The 6,916-nt window shown below is 39.3% G+C and overlaps 1 pseudogene; it reads right to left on the minus strand.

Annotated features, from left to right (window-relative positions):
* Positions 1-705: 705 nt before the first annotated feature.
* LOC110288046 lies at positions 706-2,315 on the minus strand (annotated as a pseudogene).
* Between the last annotated feature and the right edge of the window lie 4,601 nt (positions 2,316-6,916).

A 6,916-nucleotide genomic window follows, 5' to 3' on the forward strand; every position in this document is an offset into this window, starting at 1 on the left:
CTCAGAAGTTTGAGTGTCTTATTTACTCGGTAAAGCAAAGTCCATATATGTGCAAGACTTCACAGCGAAAAGATTTCAAAACGCAAATAAAAATGTCTTGACTACAAGGAGCTCTCCACTGGTTGATTGTTCATTTTCAAAATTGAGTAAGTCCATTGATTTTTCACATAAGCAATCATGTGAAAACACAGTTTGTACACTGTAGCCCTGCAGCACAGAAAGGGGCAGAATAGAGAGTCACAGGTACAAAGTCAGTACCTGACCTAAGGAGCTCTCTCAGTCACAGTATGGGCATTGGCTTGTAAGATATTTACTATAAACAGCATAGCAACCTGTATACCACTTCCTCCTGAAATTCCTCATTCACTCCACTGGCAACACTTAAAAATGGCATTTCATTATAGAAAGTAGACAATACACCAACAAACCTCACTTTTCCTACATTAAATTTAATTCCAAATAGCACTCTTGTAATTTCTATAAATCACTAACAACCACTGAATTCATTGAGCAGAACTAGACTTGCTACTGTCCTCTTCAAAAAGTATAAAATGTATGCTTTATACAGATAGGATATATACAAAAAGCTGGGTTCACATCAGATACCCAGGGGGTAAAAAACGCAGATAGCAGATACATCATTCTGTGTAAGAGATGGCCTTGCTGCACACAGCTTTTGAAATCCTGTAGCTGCCCTGGCTCCTCCTACTTCACAGCTGGGTTTTTGGGAGGAAGGAGTTTGTATTTGTTGAAGTAGCCCACCACCTGCTGGGGAATTTCTGCCAAGACACACTGAGCAAGTGTTTCTTTTGGAGCATTCTGGAACTGTCTGAAAGGCACAGACCGAACAATATCTCTAGTAGTTACCTCACCTGATGGGGCACGGAGCCTTCCACCATCACCATCTAGAAACTCCATGGAACTGAAGTCAGCTCTCCCAAGTCCCACAATGATGGTAGACAAGAGCAGCTTGGCCGCATTGACGATTGCCTGTCTGGTTTCATCAAGGTCTGCGATCACGCCATCGGTGATGAATACAAGCAAAGAGTATTGAGAAGTGGTCTGCTGTTGTGTGGCTGCAGCTGCAAACCTGGCCACGTGATTTATAATTGGAGAAAAATTAGTTGGTCCGCAGAGTCTTATCTGAGGGAGACAGGTCTGATAAGCCTCTATAATGCCTTGGTTCCATTGCAATAGGGGTTCGAGGGGTTAAAGTCCATTGGGAATTCATGAGACACCTGCCACTGAGGGGGCACCTGAGTTTCAAATCCAAAAGCTGGAGACATTTTATCAACAACATAATCTTGAATTGCCAATCGCACAGAGCAGATGGCACTCAAATACTCATTAACACCATTAGGGCTGATGTAATGCATGGAGTCTGGAGAACTGGGGTCACCATTAGAGCCAGTGAAGTCCACTCCCACAGTAAAATTGAGCTGACACCTTCCCATGATGTAGTCAAGAAATGTGCATTCTACAGTAATCTCATGATGCTTCACACTGATAACACCTGAAGTAGCTTTCTTTCTTCTGTCTCTCTTTTTTTTTTTTTTCATTTATGCATTAATATTAAACTGATGAGTTTCTGGAGGCTTCTTTGAGTTTTGTCATGGTGGTTTGAAATGTTCCAATGAGATCATGTGAGCCATCGTTGTCATAATCATAACACTCTACCTTAATGGTTTTGTCCATTTTTTATAGCACAGAGAGTTAAGGAGATTGGAGATTTTAAAAGGCTTCCACGTGGGATTCGGGTTGTTTTTTTATAGCCTCTGTTCAGTGAATCATCAGCCAGTGGCTCTCTGATGTCTGCTTGTGAAACTCCAAGTATGGATCTGACTTCCCAAACAGATCCTTATTATCCAGTTTTCTGGCTTCTACTTCAGACAATACCACTCTGTTATCCTTTATTTCTTCTACTGAAATTGTAATGCTCCCTTTCCCTGAAGGTTTGCCATTTTTGAGCACCAGTGGTTGAGTTATCTTCTTACTGTAAACTATTTGTCCAAGAGTGACTTCACATTCTCCCAAGAAGCCATCATCACTCGACTCAATAGTTTTCTTGTCAATGTTATAGACTCCAAATTTCAATTTCTGAACTATGTCAAAGTAGTAATCAATAACAAATGTCTTAGAAAATTTGGGATTCAAAGAATTCTTAATGCTTCTCTCCCTTCAACCTCATACCACTGTTGACCACTCATGTTCAAAACCAACACACATAAAGGATTTGACTTTGATGTTACATCTGCATCCAAAAGTTTGTTATAGGAAATGTTTAGTTCCAATTTTGTGACATACTGGGCAGCCATGTCTTGATCTTTCTCTCTGGAACCCAGTCTAATCTCAGCAAGAAAGAAACACCACACAAACTTAGTAACAGTGGGAACTCAATCTCTGGGCACATCAACTAAAACCTTATCTTGTAAGCCCTATTAAATCTGATTCCTCCAGTGGTGAATCCTGACAAATCCACCATGATACCAGGAAACTCCAGCAACTACACCTTGCCCTTATGCTATCCCCGTTACAAAACTGAACTACAAGTTGTCATATGCTATTTACAGGGCGTAGGAAGGGAAAGGGTCAAGGTCATCAAAGAGGTAAATCAGATAATGTTGGCAAAAAAAGCGCATTGACTATCACAGACATAGCTGCCCCAAGACTGCATCCTTTCTTTCCTACTACCTCTGGTGAATGGTGGGTTAAAAGGGAGTTTATACTGTTTAAGAACCATCATTAAGAATAGTATTTGAAACAAATTAAAGTTACAACCTGGCATGGGTGCTGCAACCAAATGCTAACCCTGTGATTGGGAAACATGTGCTCTTAAGCTCTGAGCCATCTCTCCGAGTCCAGATAGTTTTCTTCAGCCTGTCTAATAGTGCCTTAGTATGCATTAATCCTATACTTTACCTTATTTATGGGGAAGTGTAGATCTGGGATCTGATATTTCTTTCTTCCTTTCTCCTCCAAGTTTTTTATTTTTGATAAATGATTCTTCATGAGTTCAGACCCTGCACAGATGAAGCAATGTGCCTTCTCAGCCTTCTTACCTCTGACTCTTGATCTCCCTGGATTTTAGGCTTCCCTCATTTCAGCCCATGAGGCAGGTATCACTCTGAACAGTATAAGGTTTCACTGTGGTATGAGGCAGGCCCTGGGTCAACAGAGCAAGCTTAGTGCTATTCATGAGACTTTGAAAATGAAATCAATTTTATTTGCATCACCAAATGGTTTAATTTGATTGAAAAATGTGTATTTCCAATTTCTAACTCAAAGTCTTGATTACTCATTTGATTCCTTTAACAAGTGGAGTCCTGCTGTGAACATGCTATGTCAGAAATGTAGGTGGAGATTTGTTTGTATCTTTCTACAATATCAGTATTGATGGAATACTAATGAATTCACAAGATACAGAATTTTAGTGAATTCAGATTGCCAAGGGCTTCCAATTCTTTTGTTAAGTGGCTACTGGCAAATATAGGTTCTTTTATTCCGATATTAATTGCTAATGTTGAAGTTCAGATCTTATATTACATATCACACATATGTGTATGGGTGCATGCATGTGATGTGTTTGTGTGCATGTATGTTGTGTGTGTGTGTGCATGAATGTGGTGTGTGTGTGTGTGTGTGTGTGTGCGTGCGTGCATGTGATGTATGTGTTGATTATGGAATGGTCATAGAAGATTTAAGGAGTCCACAGCATAGAAGTATCACTAAGGCAGAGGGAGAGAATTGGTTCAGATGCAGTCAGCCAGAAGATATATTAAGGTGGCTGCAGGATAACAGGGCATGGTCAGGCTCAGAGTTGAATGGTATGGCAAAGGATAAAGTGCAGAATCGCAGGGCTGGGGAAGAGAGGTGATAGACAGGTCAGGATGAATAGACAGCAGAGGTAGGAATTGCAGTCTGGGTTAACAGAGTCACTAAGCTAAAGCACAGGGGTCCATCAGGAGCTCCTGCTTGTCGCCCTTGTGATACACATATGGGTATCTGTTCGGAGGTTGGGGGTAGGCATCACCATGTAGAGTTAGGTTTACTGCTTTTTCTGGGTCTAGGTCAGGGTGTTGCACCCTTGATCACTTGGCAATATTTGACAATTTCTATACAACGAACAGCACAAAGAGATTCCAGGAGAAAGAGTGCTTAATGTCCTCTATGCTCTCTCTCCAAATAGACTGGACCAGAAAGGAAATTTCTCCCTTCATGTAATAGTCAAAGCACCAAATGCATAAAACAAAGAAAGAATACTAAAAGCAGTAAGGGAAGGAGGTCAAGTAACATATACAGGCAAACCTATCAGAATTACACCAGACTTCACAACAGAGACTATGAAAGCTAGAAGATCCTGGGCAGCCATACACACCCTAAGAGAACACAAATGCAAGCACAGGCTACCATACCCAGCAAAACTCTCAATTATCATAGATGAAGAAACCAAGATATTCCATGAGAAAACCAAATTTACACCATATCTTTCTACAAATCCAACCAAACAAAGGATAATAGATGTAAAACACCATCAGAAGGAGGGAAACTACACCCTAGAAAAAGCAAGAAAGTAATCTTTCAACAAACCCAAAAGAAGATAGCCACACAAACATAATTTCAACTCTAATAACAAAAATAACAGAAAGCAACAATCACTATTCCTTAATATCTCTTAACATCAATGGATTCAATTTCCCAATAAACAGACATAGACTAAAAGACTGGATATGTAAACAGGACCCAGCATTTTGCTGCATACAGGAAGTGCACCTCAATGTCACTACCTCAGTGTAAAGAGTTGGAAAAAAATTTTCCAAGCAAATGGTCCAAAGAAACAAGCTGGAGTACGCCGCAGACCAACACGAGAGATTGTATAGAATCTGAATGTACTGTCACAAAGTGAACACCAAATTTTATATAGTACAAGGGGTCAGAAGTCACAGCAGGCAAGGTACATTGAAGTTACCAGGTACAAAATAAAGGAATGACTTCAAAAGGATTTACAGGAACCAGGTAAATGTTTAAAGATAAAACAGTCCTGCCTAGGGTCAGCTTAGTGATAGGCAAGGATTTCACACTCTAGTGTTATACCTTTGACCTTGGGAAGGCTAGCACCAGGGGGTTCTGCTCCTGGCAGGCCTCATGAATAATGCAATATCACAACCCAGCTAATTTCCTAGGCCTTGCTAAATTCTTATATGAGTGTAACTTTTAAGTATCTGGAGAATCTCCATTTGTCAGGAGAATATACCAACTTGCTTTTAATATGCAATGTAGCCTGTACTGAAGATTTCTATCTCAGTGAGATTCTCTGGCTCTTTCTGCAGACCAGCTCTAAGCCACTGGCTCTGTCTATTGTAATGCTTAATTAGTTACTGAATAGGTTAACTTCCTTACTGCATTCTTACAGGATTCTAAGCTTAGTGGCTTCTGGAACCTTTGAACACTGGGGAGACTATAACAGAATTTAATCTTAAAAGGCATTTATAATGAAATATTAAAAGAGACCTTGTAGATCCATACACCAGACTAACACGGGAAAAGAGTATGAGTATATGGGTAAATGAGAACTCCAGGAGGTGAGCTTCCTTGAAACTCTCTGCCAAGTGAGTGGCTTTTAGGCTTCACAGCCTGTCAAGCTGACTAGACTAGAGTGTGTGGCAGGAGTAGGCATTCTAATATACAAAAATAAATAAATAAATAGACTTTTATCCAAAAGTTATCAAAAAAAAGATAAGAAGTGATACTTCATATTCGTTAAAGGAAAAATCTAATATGGTGAACTCTCAATTCTGAACATATATGCTCCAAATGCAAGGAAAACATTACTAAAGGTTAAAGCGCACATTGCATCTCACACAATAAAAGTGGGAGCCTTCAGGACCCCACCCTCATCAATACACAGATCATGGAAGTACAAACTAAACAGAGACAAAGCAAAACTAACAGAAGTTTTGGACCAAATGGATTTAACAAATATCTATAGAACATTTCATCCTAAAACAAAAGAATATACCTTCATGGTATGTTCTCCAGAACTGACCATATAATGGGTAACAAAACAGGCCTCAACAGATACAAGAAGACTGAAATAATCCCATGCAACCTATTACAAAAACAACAGAGAGCCCACATATGCATGGAAGTTGAGCAACGCCCTACTAAATGATAACTTGGTCGAGGAAGAAATAAAAAAGAAATTAAAGTCTTTTTAGAATTAAAGAAAATAAAGATACAACATACCCAAATTTATGGGACACAATGAAAGCAGTGCTAGGAGGAAAACAATCATAGCTTTGAATAACTCCAAAAAAAAAAAAAAAAACCGGAGAAAACATACACTAGCAGTTTAACAGCATACCTGAAAGCTCTAGAACAAAAACAAGCAAATACATTTAAGAGGAGTAGATGGCAAAAATAGTCAAACTCAGGACTGAAATCAACAAAGTAGAAACAAAGAGAACTACACAAAGAATCAACAAAACCAGGAGCTGGTTCTTTGAGAAAATCAACAAGATAGATGAACTCTTAGCCAGACTAGCCAGAGGGCACAGAGAAAGTATCCAAATATACAAAAATCAGAAATGAAAAGGGAGACATAACAACAGAAACCGAGGAAATTAAAAAAAAAATTATCAGATCCTACTACAAAAGCCTATACCCAACTGTAATGGTTTGTATATCCTTGGACCAGGGAGTGGCACCATCTGCTCCAATTAAATGTTTTTTTTTTGTTGTTGTTTTTTTTTTTTTTTAATATATATAAGACTTGCCTTGGTCATGGTGTCTGTTCACAGCAGTAAAATCCTAAGTAAGACAGAAGTTGGTACTGGGAGTGGGGTATTGCTGTGATAGGCCTCACCATGCTTTTATTTGAAAGAATGTGGATTTTAGGACTTTGGATTTGGAACTCAGT

Source organism: Mus caroli, unplaced genomic scaffold (genome assembly GCF_900094665.2).
Source record: "Mus caroli unplaced genomic scaffold, CAROLI_EIJ_v1.1 scaffold_6922_1, whole genome shotgun sequence".
Taxonomy (NCBI): domain Eukaryota; kingdom Metazoa; phylum Chordata; class Mammalia; order Rodentia; family Muridae; genus Mus; species Mus caroli.